We start from the raw sequence: 20,998 nt of genomic DNA on the forward strand, positions 1-20,998 counted from the left end.
TTCATCAGTGGCTATTAGCCACAGTGTGTATATGTGTGTGTGTGTATTTATTATTTTTTTGGCCACTGTGTGACACAGAGTGTTGGGCCACTGGCCTGATCTAACATGGCTTCTCTTATGTTCTTAAAATAGTATTTTAGAAGTTCAGAAGGGGCCATCTTCCTCTTTCGCCAGCAGATAAGCAGCTAGAATCCAACCTTGAGTATTTTGTGAAATATGCACTCTCAGACCCAAGACTGATTGCTGTTCCCTGAAGGGCCATCATTAATTTCAAAGTAGCCCTTAATGAATTTTTCATATGACAACCTTCATCAGAGGTCTTTTTAAACAGACATACAGAGAAGGAAGAACCCTACTATTATTCTACAGGAAAAATGTAACTATGCAATACATTTAACAATTTCAAAAAGATTCCCAAAACATAATACTTCTGTCTTCTTAATATTTTAAGGATGTTTTAAGAACAATAGCAACAAAGGAGATTTTATAGAAGGCAGTTTTATCCTATTTCTTTTGAGCCTCAGAAAGCCATAAAACAATGGCCCTTCTAACTCAAGAGTTGACTCAAACAAGCATATATCTTTGTAACAGCCATGTTCTGAATTCAAAGCATCATTACTCAGACTCTGTTACTGAACTTACAATATTGCTTTGATTCTGCCAGCTCTGTAACCTCTTGCTTTAAAAAAAGCAAAGGTCACGGAGAAGAACTCTAGCACCTCAGTAATGAAAAAAAAATCAGAACTACATCCTGGTGCATAAATATTTTTTTGTATTTCAGGAAACTGTTTTCATTTTTACAGTCCTCCTGATAAAAAGCTGGTTGAAAAGCACCAGCTACCCAGCAGGAATCTTTGATTCAAACTCAGCTTTGGAGAAGAGAAAAAAGTGACAGCACAATCAAATATGAGTCTGCTAGACTTTCTAAGAGCCTGAATATGCAATGTTTGCCAAATACTTGCTCAGTCCAGTGATTCTAAAGAGTATGATGCTCTACTTGCATAAGTTTGTTTTTGTTTTTTCTTGTGTTTTATCAACCTAAGAGCCCCGTGGCGCAGAATGGTAAAGCTTCAGTACTGCAGTCCGAACTCTACTCACGACCTGAGTTCAATCCTGGCGGAAGCTGGGTTCAGGTAGCTGGCTCCAGGTTGACTCAGTCTTCCATCCTTGTGAGGTCGGTAAAATGAGTACCCAGCTTGCTGGTGGGGGGGAGGAAGTGTAGACGACTGGGGAAGGCAATGGCAAACTACCCTGTAAAAAAAATCTGCCACGAAAACATCGTGATGCAACGTCATCCCAGATTAGGAAACGACTGGTGCTTAACAAGGGACTACCTTTACCTTTATTTTATCAACAGGGGACACTCAGCATGCTCAAGGCCTAATCAGTTCTCTACATGTGTATGGACCAATCTCCTTTCACAGAAAAACTCATTAGTCCCTCTGTACAGAAGAGTTTGGATCACACCTGGGGGCCTTGTCAATGAAGTATGTCACATTTTAAAGGCCTTTAAGAGGGAGGGAGGGGGAACAGTTTGCAGACTTACATAAAAACGAAGCATCCTTAGAATAAAGGACAGAATTCCAGAACCATTTACTACAATTTTTTTAGGAAAATAAAGAGATACACAAAGATACAGCGATACAATAACTTTTAATCCCCCAAACTGGAAAGCTATATTTTCTTTCTTTGTAACCATGGACCACATATTTAGAGTTTCAAAGATCAAGTTCTTCTAAAGCTCTAGACTACTATATAGCCAGATGGCTAACTTCTATAGGAACATCATAGTATTTTTCCCTAGTCAGCATATCTCATGAATTATTATTCTCATCTGATTTTAATCTGATTTCAGGGCCAATTTAAGAGCAGATCAAGAAGTAGAAGCATCTAGGAATTTAAAAAATTTGAAACAGAAATCGTTTGAAAGTGCAAACAAACCTGGTAAATACCTGGCCTGGCAATTAAAAAAAAAGAAAGAAAATAAGACTATAAATAAAATCACGGCAAATGGAAAAACAGTAGTGGATCAAGAAGGAATTAAAAGAGAATTCTTTAAATACTATGCAAATTTATTCAAGGGTGTGAACGTAAGTAAAGAAAAAGTGGAAGAGTATCTACGAAACATTCAGGTGGCACCTTTGACGGAATATATGAAAAAGATATTAAATGACCCAATAGAGAAAATTGAAATAGAAGCAGCAATAAAAGCAATGCAAGAGGGTAAAGCTCCAGGGCCAGATGGATTTACATCAAAATTCTACAAATCTCTTAAGGATGAATTAACACCCAAACTGTTGAAGTTGTTAAACACGATAAGAGAAGAAGGGAAAATCCCAAAGACCTGGAGGGAAGCTGTAATCTCTTTGATTCCTAAGGAAGATAAAGATAGCACAAACGTAAAAAATTATAGACCAATCTCATTGTTGAATAATGACTATAAGATCTATACAAGAATCTTAGCAGAGCGACTGAAACAATACCTGACCAACTTTATAAACAAAGACCAAGCGGGATTTCTTCCTAAAAGACAAATAAGGGACAATGTAAGAGCTGTTATTAATGTCGTGGAATACTATGAAAAGCACCCGGAAAAAGAAGTGGCCTTATTTTTCGTTGATGCAGAGAAAGCCTTTGACAACTTAAATTGGGACTTTATGTTTGCGGTAATGGAAAAAATTAATTTAGGGGAACAATTTATAAAAATGACAAGAGCAATATATACAGATCAGCATGCAAAATTGTGTATAAATGCAGACCTTACCAAAGAATTGAAAGTGAGTAAAGGAACAAGGCAAGGATGCCCGCTATCACCATTGTTGTTTATAATGACTCTTGAAATTCAAATTCAAATTCAAAAAGATGAAAAAATAGAAGGTCTAAAAATTAGAAGATTCTCTTATAAATACAAAGCTTTTGCAGACGATATAGTGTTCATAATGGAGAATCCAGTTCAAGTGTCACCACTGCTGTTAGCTAAGATAAAAGAGTACGGAGAACTAGCAGGATTATACATAATAAGGAGAAATCGAAATTCCTCTGTAAAAACATGCAACCAAATAAAACAAAAGAACTACAAAAGGTGACAGGTTGTGAAGTCACAACCAAAGTTAGGTACCTTGGAATAGAGATAACAATGAAGAACATTGATTTATTCAAAAACAATTATGAAAAACTGTGGTGTAAGATGGACAAAGATTTGATGAAATGGAATAAACTCAACTTGTCCTTACTGGGCAGGATAGCTGCAATCAAAATGAATATTTTGCCAAGGATAATGTATTTGTTTCAAACCATCCCGATTGTAAAAGAAGCAAAACAATTCAACAAATGGCAAAGGAAAATTTCTGATTTCATTTGGGCCGGAAAGAAACCAAGGATAAAGATGAAGATCTTAACGGATGCCAAAGAGAGAGGAGGTTTTCAACTTCCCGATCTAAGACTATATCACGATGCAGTTTGTTTGACATGGATAAAAGATTGGATAATGCTGTTAGACAAAAAACCTTTGTGGTTAGAAGCTCACGGAAATAGATTCGGCTGGCATGCATACATGTACTATGGGAAGAATAAAATGGATGGTTTTTTCTCTCACCACTATGTCAGAAATACATTACTAAATACTTGGATAAAATACAAGAAATACGGGGACGAGAGAAAACCACTATGGATAGTGCCAGCAGAAATAATAAAAATAACAGCTGATTCTGAAGAAAAAAGAGAAATGTCATATAACCAACTGCTTAAGATTCAAGGAGACAAAATTGAATTAAAAACCTCAGAAGAGTTAAATAACAATTATGACTGGTTTCAAATGCAACAAATTAAAAGCTTGATGGAAAATGACATAAAATCAGAGGGAATTAGACGAGAACAAACAGAACTGGAAAGGGTCCTGTTAGGTGACAATGAAAAATTGATATCAAAAGTATATAAGTTATTATTGAAATGGTCTACAGAAGAAGTAGTAGTAAAAATGGTCAAATGGGCAATTAATGTGAATAGAGAAATACAAATGGAAACATGGGAACACCTCTGGAAGAACTCAATGAAGATATCAACTTGTCAAAGCATTAAGGAGAACTGTTTTAAAATGATGTATAGGTGGTATATGACTCCGAAAAAATTGGCTAAGATAAGTAAGAAAATGTCGGATAGATGTTGGAAATGTAAAAAACATGAAGGTTCTTTCTTCCATATGTGGTGGACATGTGAAAAAGCGAAAGAATTTTGGAAGATGATACAAGAAATCACCAAAATTTTGGGCTATGATTTTAAGAAAATTGCAGAGACGTTTTTACTTGGATTACAATTAGAAAAATACCCAAAAGAAGACAGGACTTTAATTTGGTACCTGTTATCAGCTGCTAGGACTTTGTACGCGCAGCTTTGGAAGCAAGAAAAAATACCAGAGAAATGGGAATGGACCATGAAAGTTTTATCGTGGTGTGAAATGGACAAATTAACCAGAACACTAAGAGACTATGATCTAGAGATATTCAAAAGGGAGTGGAGAAAATTTAAAGGATATATGGAGAAAACTTGGAAAGTAAAGAAATATTGGACAATTTTTTAGTTGTAAGAATATATATATGGAACTTTGAGCAGTCAGAAGTGCCTTTAGTATGGATTTGAACTTATAACCTCGGGGAAGTCAACATTGGAGGGAGGGGGGATGGAAATGTCATATGGGTTAATGTGAAAAAAGAAAAAAAATTAAGAAATAGATAAGTTTTGTAACCATATGCTACCAATAAATTGTTTAAAACCAAAGAAGTAGAAGCATCTAAAGGACAATTTGATCTTTATTCTATTAATTTCTTCCACTTGCCTTCTCCAAGTGGCACTGGCAGAATTCTGGCTGTTGTGCAGTACATGTAATTTAAGAGCCGTACTCATCTTGGCTGGTACTTTCTTAGACCACTGAAAGAAGCAGTGGTGCGTCTGATAATTAATATTTATTGGACAAGGAGAATTTGGCAAAATACAGGGCAGTCTCCAATTTGCCTTTCAAAGGAAAAATAACTGAATATGTGGTTGCCATGTAACTCTCCAGTTTTCTGGATGAGGCATGACACTTTTCCACACAGGTTCAGAGATTACCTTGGTGGTGCTGGTGGGTGATTTTAAAGTCAATAAGGCCAATGCCTCCTTATTAGATCTATTAAGTTTGTCAGTCATGTCACAGAGCGTGGACCATGCAATTCTGTTTAGACATTTGGAATATGGCACTGGTATTAGAAATCTGGCACATAAGTGGATTTACTCTTTTCTAGCTGACCAAATGCAAAAACAGTTACTGCTGATGAGGAATTAGTGGCCTGGGATCTCATATGTGGCGTTCCTCAAGGATTTGTGTTACACATGTAATTTTAAATTATGTAAAATCATGTAATAAGATCATCCAGAGCTTGAATGACACTCTGCTAAAACCTAGATCAGTCTTTGTGGAAAAAGCTCACCTCAACATTCTTGTTTCTAAACTCAGATTTTGTGTTTTGTTTGCCATAAAACAGAGTTAAGACCCATGAACAAAGAAATCTACATCCACTTTGCAGTGGGGCAGGGGGAATTGGAAGGCAAGATGAGAAAAATGAATGGGATTTAGGCATCAAAATGTCACTCTGTTCCTTATCCAACACCCTTTTGACTTCCAGTACTCAAGATCAACTGCTCACACATTCCAACTACTTTATTTTTAATCTTAAAAATTAAAAGGAAAAGTTCTAAGGCTATCCAGCTATATTCCACACTTCAAGAGCCTGCAAGTGAATGCAACCTGAAACATACTTTGTAGACAAATGGCCACACCTAGTAAATTTAAATACAGTGATATTTAACTACAGTGATAAAACATGTATAAAATATTTACAAAGCTAGGTAAATATTTTGTACATGTTTTATTTATGTGATTTAATGTGGGGCTGTGTGTGTTCATTCCTGTGGGCTAAATATTGGCCTCCAGAGAAAGAAAGAGAGGGGGTTTGGATGGATGATTGAAGTGTGTTATGACTGTATGGTAGCTGTACCCTAGGGGATGGTGTTGACTGGCTTGTAGAGAAAGTTTGTTCAGTGTGGGAAAAGAGTGGAGAGGATGAAGAGTGATGTGCCATGAAAGAGACTGTGTTCTTTATGGAACTCTTTAGCCTGTGGCAAGTGAGAAAATAAGCCTTCATGGCTAAGTCTATTTAAGAAACTTTTTAAAAAGAAAAGAACTTTAACTATCCAAAACCATTATGCTTATGAACTTTCCTGACCCTATTATACTGTTATACATAAATTCTACCTATGCTTGTGAGAAAACAAAGTACTTTATTTAAAGGATTCCATTTTACCTCAGAACCACTCTCATGCACTGTCTATTCTGTCAGTCTACCAGATATAACTAAGCCATCCTGTTCTTGGGGTCCAACTAAGAATTCTAAAGCAACAGCCTTGGTAGCAGTGAAAATAAGTAGGAAAATAACGCAAGGAGGCATCATAACACGTGTCACTTCAGGATGTTAGGTGCTTTTACAATATATAAGTGGTATCAGGAACCACATTTGTCTCCATGCTCAATTTCTTTTAATTTATCTGTTTTTTGTTTCCCAAGAAATACTGCACCCACACTCTGACCCACAATTCCCTACCTCATATCGTATTCTGAAGAATAAATCCCATAAAATCAGTACAGTGGTTCTCTCCTAAACGTGTTCAATTTACCTAAATAAAAAGGTTCTTGCAAAGTTATAAATTAGGTACAAATTACATCTTATAAAAGAGATACATTATTAGAGATCCTGAGATTTTCACAAATGTACTTATCTTTTCCTCTCTCTAGTAGGGCTAATGGCAATTTTGGGAGAACGTTTGGTGCTGTGGGAAGGGTTAAACACCCCGTCCCATCACTGCTCCTATCAAATTCAGATCCACATGCCTCCAAACTGTATTTAGGCGGGGGGGGGGGAGTCAACAGATCCAATCATTGATTGATTTCCCATATAAGTTGTACTTTGGGTGTTAGAATTCCACAAGATTCTGCCTCAGAGAGTTATGAAGGAGTTCATTGTCCAGTTAACTGTCTGTTGGGTTTAGATCAGGTGAGAATCTCAGGTCAGCCACAAGCTACCTGACAGCGCCTTCGTATGTTACAGGGAATGTTCATATATTACAGGGAATGTGTGTGCGTGCGCATGTGTGTATACCTAAAAGCCTTTAAGTGTTCACCTAAAAACATAACATGTAAATGTCAAATGTCCCAAATACCAACTGGAAAATATGCATACTGAAGAGATCCATACTTTTCAGCAAAACAGGGTTGGCTACAGCTCTCTTGAGTATATTGCTTGGTGGTAAAATAAGGGTGCTTTTGTTTTTACATTTTTTGTTGTGTAATGTGTAAAAGAGCCCAAAAAGCAGCCTTGACCAAATCATCTTCTTCAGTTACTGATCTACTTGGTTTTGGCAGAATATTAAAAAACAACCTCAGTACACAACAGAGTTTTTGTTAATGAGTATTGAAAAGAAAGCAATTGAACTACATGTTCGTTAAGAGATAATTCCTTTTGTATCCGTAATTGTGCTCCCATGGTAACATCAACAAAACCTTTTCACTTCTGTATTAATCACAGATACATACATATAATATCACAAAGGCCTGTTGGTTCTGATTTTCTCACAATGCAAACCTCATGCCAAGAAAGAAAAATACATACTTCAGTTATTAGTCACAGTCAGCAAGGAAGCAGAAAGAACATCACATATAAAAAGGATGCTGTCCAGCTACCCAAGGAAAAAAGTTATATCCCAGTCTCAGAACCATCTGCACTATTCTTCCAAGGATGTGAACCCCTTCCCCACTTTGCTGAGCTCTAGAGCAGACCAAAAGGCATTACAGAGCTCTCTTTTGTCCTGCTCCAATTTCAGTTCTACTGCCTTACTGCTCATGCTGGCATCAAGTAGAGATTTCTCCACTCTATCCTACATTATCCTTTCCTTTGCTCCACAACCGTGACTACTTCAAGAGTGCTGTATTTTAAATGTAAGTCACTCTGGTGAGGTGGCACGCAACAGTGAGGGACCACTTCTTAGTAATACTGTAAAAACCTGCACTGCATGCAATCATGCAGTTTTAGGGCGCATTTGAGCACCATGCTATGTCACAAGACAGAAAGCAACATAGTAGGGAGAATGAAGAAGGGCTTTATTTTGATATAAATACTTTTCTTTCCTCTGCATTAGGAAAAGGAGAAGCACTGCCTATCACATCCACACAGGGTTTAAATTCTGCTACTGCTAGCTGAGCAAACACAAGCTTCATCATCATTCTGCTCACTACCCACAGTCTTTCCCAAATTCTGATCCATCCAGCCACAAGCCTTGCCAGAACTGTAGGAGGGACCTGGAAAGCTCTCAGCTATTCTACACTGTTTTCACACCAAGGTGCCCTTGCTCAGCAAGCCCATCTTCTGCATTTGCATTTCAAGCCTAGGGCTTTCCCTTGTAATCAACTGACAGGCTAGAAGTCTCAAATGGCGGGATGGTCAGACAGACAGACAGACGCTATCTATCATCTATCTATCTGGAGCATCCTGTTCAAGCAGCACAGAGTATATTCAGTCAGCAGGAAAGATTTCCAAGACTATGGCATGCCTCAGGGAGGGCATCATAAGGATTTACCACTTAGAACCTAAGAATTACCATAAATGTCATAGAACCATAGAGTTGAAAGGGGGCATCTAGTGCAATCCCCTGCTCAGTGCAGGATCAGCCTAGAGCATCCCTGACCAGCATTCATCCAGCCGCTGCTTCAAGATTGCCAGTGAGGGGAGCTTACCACCTCCCTCGGAAGCTTATTTCACTGTGGAACATAGGTATCACAAGCTAAGGTTACAGTGGGCTACAGTTTACAAGCTTTGGAGTCTAACATTAGGATTCTACAAGGCCCACGAATCTACTCCTACCTTACATACTTGGCATACACAAGCCTACCTTTGTGGAGGAGGACACATTCCCACCCCCCTCCCATCACTTTAATAGCTATATCAACACAGCTAACAAAACAGCAATCAGAAAAGTTGCAGCTAACCTACCATGCAAGAGCTTGGGAAAGGGCAGACTGCTAGTAGCAGACCAGAGTTTTCCAAACAGGTTTTCTGCAAATTACTAGCTGATTAAAAAAAAAATGACAGCCACTAAACATGCACTTGTGCCAGTCTCCTCAATTACCTTCATACTTGCTGTCTGGATGGCACCCTACCAAACCTCTTATTCAAAAGCATTTGTTTGCACCTGGCTGAGGTGCCTTTCTCACACAGCCAAGTGGAAGCTGTTTTTGTTTGTGATATGATCACATATGGATGTGACTCAGCCACAAGGGTCTTCCCCAGACAGCCAGTAATGCCTCGATCTGCTTCATCCACAACATCCCATCATTCACACAAAGCCCCCAGCGTTATGTAATAGGAAGAAAACAACTCCAAGGCACCCCAAGTCCCTGGAGGAAACAAGAGCATATAAAGCTGCCAAATGGAGTCCACCCATTGGCTCAGCATTGTCTGTTCTTATTGGCAGTGGCTCTTCGGGGTTACAGATGCCCTGGGACCTTCATATACAATATATTTGCTCCCCCTTCTTAATACGCCTTCATCTGCACATGACTGAATAGCTTGACAAAGCAGCAATTTGTTTAAGTGAAAAAGAGAGGGAGGAATTAAGTGAGTAGGGACTCACAGTGTCAGTTTGATAGTTTAGTGGAGGTCATTATCACAGGAAAAGATTTCTTTCTGATACCATGCAGAACTATAGCTACTAAGAAAAGACAATGACTGCACGATGAAGTTTTATAGTATAAGACAATTTCCTACCCAAAAAAGATGTGTAGACAGGACTTAAATTCCCCTCTAAACAAAATTTGTAAAAATCTGGGAGCATTAAGGCTGAAAATAAGTAAAAAGATCTATTTTGTTTTATCAAGTCCTTTCTCATTAAATCTCAGAAGCTAATAAGAGTCAGTGCAGAGGCAGGCAATATAAAGAGCCACCTTCATTTGCCTCTTGCCTCAAAAACCCTATGGAGTTACCATAAGTTGGCTGCAACTTGACTGCCCTTTCCACCACAACTTATTAAGAGAGTCAGTCTTGTGATTTACACAGCTCCATGGTGGCTAACAAAATTTTAAAGGGATCACAATAAAATTTAACACAATCATTAAAAAAATCAACAAAAAATAGCTACATAGATCAGGAAACCAACAGAGCCAACAACAGCAGCAGCAGTAGAGATATCACAGGTTCAGAGCTCCAAGTACCGCTAAGGCTGTCCAGAGGAAAACTGTTTTGGCTTCTTACCTGAACACTACAATAAGTAGTTGCCAATTCCAGATTTGGAAATACCTGGAGATTTGAGAGTGGAACTTCAGAGAATGAGTTCCAGGGAGGGACCCCTGTAGGGTATAATGCCATGCAGTCCATCTACCACAACAGCCATTTCCTCCAAGAGAAGTGGAATAAATAAAAACACAGAGCTGGAAGGGACCTCAAGGATCATCTAGTCCAACTCATCAATTCACAACTACTTCCCCCCAACTCTCCCATTGACCTCTGTACCTGGAGGAAAGTTTTTTTTTAAAAACCCACCAAAACCTCCAAGATCTCTTGGCCAGTCTGCCCTGGAGGAAAATTCCTTCCTGATCCCAAAGTGGCCACCAGCAATACCTTGGGCATATAAGAAAGGACCACAAGAGTCAAGCACTAGAACATCCCTTCCTGCCCTTCCTCTCACCGTCTACCTACATCCACAGAATCAGCATTGGCATCAGATGGCTATCTAGCCTCTGCTTAAAAACCTCCAAAGGAGAGCCCACCACCTCCTGAGGATGCCTGTTTTAAATGTTTTCAAATAAATAATAATAAATGATGAATGTAGTCTGGAGATCATTTGTAATTCCAGGAGATCTCCAGCCCCCACCTTGAGGTTGGCGCCCTAAATAAGGAAGGAGACAGAGTGAACTTCCTGAGGATGTTGTAGGTTCCACAATCTCTGTCCCACTATAGGGAAGGCTTCACGTCACTCAAGGAATTCCAGATATCAAGAGAACCCTGAACATCGCACCCTCTATAAAATACCTTAACATAATATTTCATTTATTTTGTTCCTTCCCACAAAACAGGCTCAGGGTAGGTTCCATTAGAAAATTAAACAATTAAAAACAGTTAAGAACAAAATTAAAATTGCAATATAAAACAGCTAATATGCAGATTTAAAATACAGACATGAGCAAAACTGGTTAGGCAGAGGCTGTAGTAGCCAAATCTTTCTCCCACAAAAAAGTATTTATTTATCACAGGCCCATTAAATGAAGTTCAAGCATCAAAGGTAATGGCCAAATTTCTGATCACAACCACTGAATATTCCCCTAACTAGTACCCCTAACAGCACCTTTTATAAAGAAGACCATTGCACCATGCACAATTTGGGGAGTGGGGGAAGAAAAAACAACAAGAATGAATAAGACAAGGCAAATTTCCAAGGATGTTCCCTGAAACTGATGCAAGCGTAGTGATAATAAGAGAACTTGACAGGAAAGCACTTGCTCCAACCCTCAACGAATGGACAGATACTTACAATTCCCTTTGGGGGAGGGACTGAATGCCAATACTTCAGCTACAGCACCAAGGCTGCTCCTGAACAAACACAGAGACACAAGCTGCATACAGTCCACAAACAAAAACCTTCCATTACCACATTTAATAGGGAAAATCTAGACCGCAAAAGTTTCCCTGTCCACTTTCATACCCACCCACACAGAAATACTTTGCCTGGATCCACACAACATTGCCAACTAATATCTTTAATATAGATTTTCAGCTCAAAAAGGAAGCAAATCCCCCTGCCCCCCCCAAAACTAGACCTCCTCCACAGCATTTGCTGAATACGTCCCTAAGGCATAGGTCTGAGGCAGCACACTGATGAAAGAGTTGAGGCAGAGATCTCCACCCACACTCCCACCTGCCAAGGAAGCTTATTTCAGAAGAGCGAAGAAAACCTTATCAATACAACAAGATTCTGTGCCAGAAAGCAGGCGCTTTCAACTGCTCAAGCTCATTCCAAGCTACCCCCAGTGAGTAACTGCTTTCAAACATGTATTCCCATCTGCACGCCCCAAGAAGTGTTCCTGCATTTGTCAATTCTTCACAAGACACCAGTCCTTGTCTCATTCCAAGTCTCACACATTGTTCCAAATCTAAAAGCAATATGAACAAAGAAATTAAGACTCTGCAAATCAAGGGCTTTGTTCTCCCTGTGGTCTGCCACCTTACAAGAGCAAGATATGCACAAGCTGGAAGTTCAGACATCTTGCATAAAGATCAGAATGATAAAAGATAATTAAAACTAGGCCAATGGAGAGTACAAAGCAACAGCGCCTGGCAGAAGATTAGTATATGTTCTCTCCCCTGTGGATCGTACCACAGACATTTGAATTCAAGGGCTGGCTTTTAACCTTTTTTAGAACATCAAGTTATCACCTCATATACATGCTCCTCACAACACACATAACAGCTTTCTTCTACAACTATAGGAGTTGGAGGGAGAAGAGCTTGCATATCCTCTCATTTACAGCCATCCTGTGATTTCTGGGCACAAAGAGGATGTGCCATTTGACCTTCATCTTTTGTTTGTGACAAGCCTCAGAGGGCACCAGATACACAACCATATGCATCTGATGCTAATGATCTTCTCCAGAGGTTTTGGCTGCTGGTGGTGAAAACACCAGTGCGGTAATTATCCCAGGTCCCACTGGTGGGAACAGCTAGAGCTTGGGTACAAAATTGCCACCACTGGGGATAATGGATGTATTAGTGTCACTCTAAAGCTGTGTATGTGCCACATTCTCACAAAAGCACACTGCAAATACTGAATCTGGCATCAGGAGAGGAATTCAGCATCCTGAGACCAGCCAGTATTAGCTTGCAGGAATTTTCTTGTGACATTGTAAGAACATTGTGAGTGGAATGGAGGACCTCTCCTGGTCTGGATTCTTGTTCTCTAAATGAGTGGTCTTCAGTCCATGAGTCAAGACCCTCTGGTAGGCCACAGAACCCCACCTGTTGAGACACAAGCCATTATACTGCTTGTGTCTGCACTGTTTGTTGTCTTTTTGGAAGGACATGTTGCAAAGGCACTACATCTCACTTTGCTTTATATCTCCATAGGGCAATGAAACAAGGTCACTCAATGATGGAGAGGATTCCTCCATAGCTCTGTACTTTGGCTTATTCCTCGCTAGGGCACATCTCCTATTGTTCAGCTAGTGCCTCCTATCTCCATCTCCATCTCTTGGTCTTCTGGCCAGGGCACTGATAGTTGGTAAGGGACATCACTCTTAGTGTGTAAGGCTGTGAAAAGAAACCACACAGATCTGGTTTCTCACTTAAGCGACAATCCTGTCAATGGGTGTAAACAAAAAGTTGTGTCTACACCCAGTCTTATGGCACAGCATCAATATCCCAAGTTGAGTCATGATGTCCAGATCAGCAGAACAGAATCAGTACTACTGAGACAGCCAACACAACCAGGCAGCCAGAAAGCTACAGCACAAAACTGAAGAGGCAGGTGACATGATGGCAATATACTGCAGGCAACTCACATCCATGGTATCTCAACAAAGCTGTAGTCAAGATGGAGGCAGCAACAAATCAACACAATCCTGTACACCAAGATACTCTAGTAGTGCCTGCAACTGATCCATAACTTTGGCTGCAATCACACACACTAAATAATGCACTTTCAATCCACTTTCCACCTGGATTTTACTGCGTGAATGGGCAAAATTCAGTAGGAAAGTGCACTGAAAATGGATTGAAAGTGCACTATTTAAAAAAAAAGTGCATTATTTAGCGTGTGTGATCGCAGCCCATCCAAGGTAAAGGCTGCATCTAACTCAATGTGAAAGCTTCTTGCAAGCAGCTTAATACATTCTAGCAGGATTGGTACTAAGAATAAGAGACCAGAGCTTTGATATATGGAGTAGCCAAACAGCTGCAGAGATGAAAGAGCACCAGGAGGAGAAAAACCCGCCATCCAGATGCAACCAACTCATGGCAACCCCTTCCACCGAGCACTCCAGATAAGAGATAAGCAGAGGCAGTTTGCCATTGCCTTCCTCCATTAGCAACCCCTGTGTTGCTTGGTGGCATCCCATCTAAGTAGTAACAGTGGCTGACCCTGCTTGGTTTCCAAGCTCTAATGAGCTCAGGCTAAACTGGACTATTCAGGCTGCCAGGCTGGATTAGAAAGCACCCATAGTATGCCCAAAAAGGAGGAAAAGAACTATTTTTAATATTCATTGTTAAGATTGTTGGCTTGCACTTATTCCCAATTACTAACAAGGGCTAGGTTTAGAGTATTTCATTTTTACAAGAAAAGAGAAGGACCACCCCCAAACATAGAGAGGGGAAGCACATCTCAAAGATGCTACTGAAATAAAAACATATTCTGGCAAAATAGAATTCACGGGGATGCTGGGATGCCATCTAGATTTTGATTTAAAAACTTAGAAGTAATCAACATTTTTCACAGGATTATTTAAAATCAAACTATGTTGGCCTCCGTATTATAATTTTGCCAGAATAAATTTTTGCACTCGGCATAAGCTTTCAACTCACTCCTTTTTTGTCTCATCTTCCATTTTCATAAGCGCACAACCCTAATTATTTACCACACCCAGCTTTAAAAGGGCTTAATTGTTAAAACCCGTCACTTCACAGTTTATTTACAAAAGGGTTAATTGCCCCTGCATTCATTGAAATGAAAGGGTAATGTAGCAAAATAATTACTCAGCACTTATTTGTATGACTCAACAAATAGCTTGCCCTTTTCCTAGTCAAGAGAATGGCACAGAAGGGTCTGAAATGTATTTGTGAGCTCTGAAGCGCTAACCCACTGTGATGTGGCACCAGTTGCTAAATGACTCAGCCATTGTTTTTACATGGAACAGCAAGATGTGTTAATGAGCTTACCCGACAAAGCAGTACAAGTGTTTACAACTGCATAGTACCATTTACAGCTCTCTTGGAAACAGGGGCAAGGCTTTGAGGGCTGCCAACTGATACTCCTAAGTAACTTATGTTCTTTTTGAAAATCTTCCCAGAAGGATTTAAAAGACAAGGGGTGAAATGTCCTAAAATACAGGAACAGGATTGTAAAGATCTTCTGTTAAATTTTGAAGTCAGGGATGCTGAAGCACAGGGATTGGAAGGAAAGCATCAGTAGTATAATTGGAGGCTTACTTAAGAACCTCTGCAGTAGTCTAAGGGTCCCAACCCTCTTCAGGGCCCTTTGGACTAAACGGCGTGTTGCAAGAAACAGAGTGGTTGCCCAAAAGGGGATCCATGCACCAAATTCTCTCATTCCATAATACTGAATAAAGCTCATCCCATGTCCTGATATAACTGAATTATGTATTTCCCATGCCAATGGCGGCTATTGGTAGTGCCAGGAAAATGCAAGCCTCATTGGAACATTGGGTGGGGTTTTCTATATATTGTGGAAAGAGAGAACGCTGTGCAGGCATGTAATTTGCAAATGACAGCTACATATTTCTTGTGGCATGCAATTCCATCCTCAGGGAAAGGACCATTGGTATTTATGACAGAACAACGTTGGAGTCCACTGGCACCTTTAAGACCAACAAAGTTTTATTCAAGGTATAAGCTTTCGTACTAAAACTTTGTTCTGCTTCATTCCATGTAGATAGATCCAGGTGGGCAGCCATGTCAGTCTGAAGCAATAGAACTAAGTAGGAGTCCAGTAGCACCTTTAAGATCAACAAAGTTTTATTCAGAATGTAAGCCTTCATACGCATGCATACTTCTTCAGACAAGGAATGAGGTACAGTGAACAGAGCCCACCAGCTATATGTGGCTCTGCTCACTATACCTCATTCCTTATCTGAAGAAGTATGCATGCATATGAAAGCTTACATTCTGAATATGTTGGTCTTAAAGGTGCTACTGGACTTCTACTTTGCTCTATTGATTCAGACTAGCATGGCTACCTACCTGGTTTTTATGACAAGCATTCATTCTTCTTAATGGAAGAAAGTCATATCTGCCATCCACTTCCAGAGACAGGGAAATGCCAACACACACACACCCCGCCTCTTAATCCACTATGGTGGGAAGAATTCTACCCAGTTTCAGGTGATACTGCACGCTGAAGGCAAAACATTTTAGAATTATTACAAAACCTTGTAGAGGTGGGGAGGAACAGTGAACGATGATCATCCTTCATACCTCCATTTCCAGAAATACTACACCTTACTACCCAAAAGAGATCCCCACTTTCCTTCAAACCTTCGATTAGGTTTTTAATTTGATACACTCAGGTGGGTCTGAGTGGGTTCCTTCCACTGAGCATAAATGCTCTGGCAAGTACCAGTGATTCTCTGTCTCCATGCAAGAGCACCCTTCTGCGGCACATCTAACAGTAGCAACCACTCCATCACAGGAAGGATTTGTAATACATTCTTGAGAATTTGCTGATCCTAAGAGCTCCCTAGACTTTCACACACAACACTACCTGCCATGCCACAAAATGCAGATATAGATATAGATATGGCTGACATAGCTAAGGACAAAGGCACTCCCCATCAAAAAAAAATTGGACAACTCTAAGTGGTCTGGAGAATCTTCTGATGACTTCCAGCCCTCCAGAAAGTTTTACCATCTCCATTTACAAGCTCCTGTCAAACTTTAAAGCACCTCATCTCAACTACTGCCGATTTAAAACTGTTACACATTTCACTTTTAAAACTAGGGACAAATGTTTTCCCCTGAAGTCATTCTTTAAAAACAGCTCTACTATTTTCTGCAACAACATTTTTAGAAGGCCATCAGAAACAGGCACCCAGCAAAATTAGCTGAGGGGGGAAAAGGAGATATTCTAATAATAAAAACTGTTACGCAAAGACGACTAAGTATAGCTAACAGCTTCACCTATAATTAAGGTGATCAACTAAACTTGACGTTTGCAATCACAAGGTCGTTGAAAACCAATCATAGTTACAAGTGCAACATACAAATCTTTCTTCCAGCTACACAACTCAGCATCTGAGAGCATGAGGTTTCCCAATATCCAGTCTCAGTGCAGTCTTTAACAGCTTCACAAAAAGTACACTCCAACAGTAAGGAAAACCAATTGCAAGGATGGCCAGTGTCTACATATGAATGTGCTGTTCTGCAGACAACAGTCCGGGGATCAGGCATGTATTCTGCCACAGAAATCATTCTCCTTATAAAATGATCATGCACCATGATAATAAGGTTGGAACTGTCTAATATCAAGGACCTCCCAGTTATGGAGTACACATGTTCAAGCACTAGGGTTGCCAATCCCCAGGTGGCAGCAGGGGATCCCCCGGTTTGGAGGCCCTCCCCCCGCTTCAGGGTCGTCAGAAAGCGGGAGGAAGGGAGGGAAATGTCTGCTGGGAACTCTGTTATTCCTATGGAGATTTATTCCCATAGAAAATCATGGAGAATTGATCCACGGGTATCTGGGGCTCTGGAGGGGCTGTTTTTTGTGGTAGATGCACCACATTTTTAGTATAGCATCTAGTGCCTCTCCCCAAAATACCCACCAAGTTTCAAAAAGATTGGACCAGGGGGTCCAATTCTATGAGCCCCAAAAGAAGGTGCCCCTATCCTTGAAAAGGTGTGCCACCCCTTTAAATGTGATGGCCAGAACTCCCTTTGGAGTTCAATTATGCTTGTCACAGCCTTGATCTTGGCTCCACTCCCAAAGTCTCCTGGCTCCACCCCCAAAGTCCCCAGATATTTCTTTAATTGGACTTGGCAACCCTGTCAAGCACAACAGTATATTTATAAATACTTGCATCACTTTTCTTACAACCTAAAAACACTTTTTTCCTTACAAGTCAACCCCTAAGCAACTTTTTAAAAAATGCCTTAATAAAACGTGAGAGGACATCAAGGGCCTGCCCTCTATGTCTGATCATGCTAAAATACAGGGGAATACCCAAAGCAATGCTCGAACACAAAATAATGGCCATAGAGAAAGTGCTTGCCCATATACACATTTGTTATGCTTTCCCTGGTATATAAACCACTTAAAATCATACGAAAGAATATTTTAAAAAAACCAAACCTGTCAGAGCAATGCAGGACTATGATAGACACAACTGAATCACAAAAAGAAATAACTGCAATTTTCTTGTCCATAGCAAAAACTTTAATAGCTTTAAAATGGAAAGACAACAGAATACTGGAGGGCTGGAATACTTTTTACTGGAGGGCTGAAAGTCGTCAGAAGAGTCTCCAGACCACTGAGAGTTATTCAAATTTCTTTTGATGGAGTGCCTTTGTTATGCTAGCTTAACCAGAAATTAAAACTGGCTGAATAAAATCTGGAATTATTTTATTTTAACTAAATTAGCCTTTTCATACAAAAAAAGTGGTGGTACCTTGGTACCCTATTGTAAGTTACTTGACACAGAATGGTATTTTATCAACTAATCTTTTATCTATAGACACAATTCATTTTAAATATTTTAATACATGCTATAACTGTAAAAATTTGGTAACAAACTAACCAGATATATTTAATTTTAAGTAGAATTGTTTTTGTATAAGTTTGTTTATTTCATAGTTAATTAAGATTTATGCAGCTGTAAAATGGGAACTTTGATTTGATTTTGACTGAATATTTTTCTCTGTCTCTGTCTCTCTCTCTCGGCTTGACTTCGGGAATGAAGATTTAAGAAAGGTGCAGTAGTCCACATCTGCTGCAGGCTCGCTGGTGGCTGACAAGACCAATGCAGGACAGGCAGGTCTGGCCACAGTGGCTGCAGGGAAAAGTCTGATTTGGGGTTGGTGCTGTAGCAGTACGATTCTTCCTCAATCTCCTTTTGTCCTCAAGACCAGCTATGCATGCGTTCTCAAAGGAAGAGACAGCCTGGTCGATGGTATGCCTCCATGCTTTGCGATCTGAGGCTAGGTCAGACCACTGGTGATGGTTAATGCAACAGGTACCAAAGGATTTCTTCAAGGAGTCCTTGTACCTCTTCTTCGGTGCCCCTCTATTTCGATGGCCGGTGGAAAGTTCGCCATACGGGGCAATCTTGGGAAGGCGGTGGTTTTCCATCCTGGAGATATGCCCTGCCCAGCGCAGCTGCGTCTTCAACAGCAGTGCCTCGATGCTTGTAACCTCCGCCCGCTTGAGGACTTCAGTGTTGGTCACAAAGTCACTCCAGTGGATGTTGAGGATGGTGCGAAGGCAGCGCTGATGAAAGCGCTCAAGGAGTCGCAGAAGACGGTAAAAAACCCACGATTCAGAGCCATAGATGAGGGTTGTCATCACAACCGCTTTGTAAACATTGATCTTTGTGCCTTTTTTCAGATGCTTGTTGCTCCACACCCTTTTATGCAGTCGGCCAAATGCACGGTTTGCCTTTGCCAGTCTGTTGTCAATCTCCTTGTCGATCTTGGCGTCTGAGGAGATGATGCACCCCAAGTAGCTGAACTGCTGGACTGTCTTCAAAACTGATTCACCCACAGTGATGCAAGGAGGGTGATAATCTTCCTGGGGTGCAGGCTGGTGGAGAACTTCTGTCTTCTTCAGACTAACTTCTAGGCCGAATAGCTTGGCAGCCTCTGCAAAGCAGGACGTCATATGCTACAGAGCTGATACCGAGTGGGAGACAAGTGCAGCATCATCAGCAAACAGTAGCTCTCGGATAAGTTTTTCCATTGTCTTGGAGAGGGCCTTTAGTCGCCTCAGGTTGAACAGGCTGCCATCGGTGCGATAGCGGATGTAGACACCATCGTCGTCCTCTAAATCTACTGTGGCTCTTTGAAGCATCATGCTAAAGAAGATCGTAAAGAGAGTTGGCGCGAGAACGCAGCCTTGCTTTACACCTGTGCCTATTGGGAAGGGCTCCGAGAGATCGTTGCAGTGTCTAACTTGGCCTCGCTGGTCTTCATGTAGCTGGATGACCATACTGAGGAACCTTGGGGGACATCCTAAACGTTCCAAGATTTGCCACAGGCCGTTCCTGCTAACGGTATCAAAAGCTTTGGTAAGGTCGACAAAAGTCACATATAGACCCTTGTTCTGTTCCCTGCATTTCTCTTGGAGCTGCCTGAGAACAAATACCATGTCGGTGGTGCTCCTGTTAGCTCTGAAGCCACACTGGCTCTCTTCTGCAATGTTCTTCTGCAATGGTGGGCACCAGTCTGTTCAGGAGTATTCTAGCAAGGATTTTGCCTGCGATGGAGAGCAGGGTTATCCCCGGTAGTTGGAGCAATCTGCCTTTTCCCCTTTATTCTTATGTAGAGTAATGATGATTGCATCGCGAAAGTCCTGTGGTAGTTTGCCTTGTTCCCAGCAGGTGACAAGTACTTTGTCAAGTCTGCTGTGTAGTACTATGCCCCCATGCTTCCAGATCTCTGGTGGGATTCCATCAACTCCCGCTGCCTTGCCACTTTTCAGTTGCTTGATGGCTTTAACAGTCTCTTCTAGGGTGGGGATCTCATCCAACTCTGTTTTCACTGGTTGAAGTGGGGTGAGGTGGATTGCTGAATCTTGAACTACGCGGTTGGCACTGAAGAGAACCTGAAAATACTCTGACCACCGGTTCAGTATGGATGCCTTGTCTGTGAGGAGTACTTGGCCGTCTGCACTACACAAGGGACTCTGAGCCTGATATGATGGACCATTTACTGCCTTCAGGGCTTCGTAGAACCCTCTTAAATCACCAGTGTCTGCACACAGCTGGGTTCTCTCTGCAAGCTTGGTCCACCACTCGTTCTGAATGTCTCGAAGCTTGCGCTGGAGGTTGCTACATACAGTGCGAAAGGTTGCTTTTTTCCCAGGACAGGAGGGCTGAGCAAGATGTGTTTGGTAGGCAGATCTCTTTTTCACCAGTAATTCTTGGATCTCTTGATTGTTCTCATCAAACCAGTCCTTGTTCTTCCTTGTGGAGAACCCGAGGACTTCT

General features: G+C 40.8%; 1 protein-coding gene across 3 annotated transcripts in view; it reads right to left on the reverse strand.

Annotated features, from left to right (window-relative positions):
- Positions 1-20,998, reverse strand: part of LOC132578161 (phosphofurin acidic cluster sorting protein 2-like) — a 201,444-nt gene that overhangs the window by 159,295 nt on the left and 21,151 nt on the right. The gene's annotated exons all lie outside the window — the stretch shown is intronic.

This window comes from Heteronotia binoei, chromosome 1 (assembly GCF_032191835.1).
Source record: "Heteronotia binoei isolate CCM8104 ecotype False Entrance Well chromosome 1, APGP_CSIRO_Hbin_v1, whole genome shotgun sequence".
Classification (NCBI taxonomy): domain Eukaryota; kingdom Metazoa; phylum Chordata; class Lepidosauria; order Squamata; family Gekkonidae; genus Heteronotia; species Heteronotia binoei.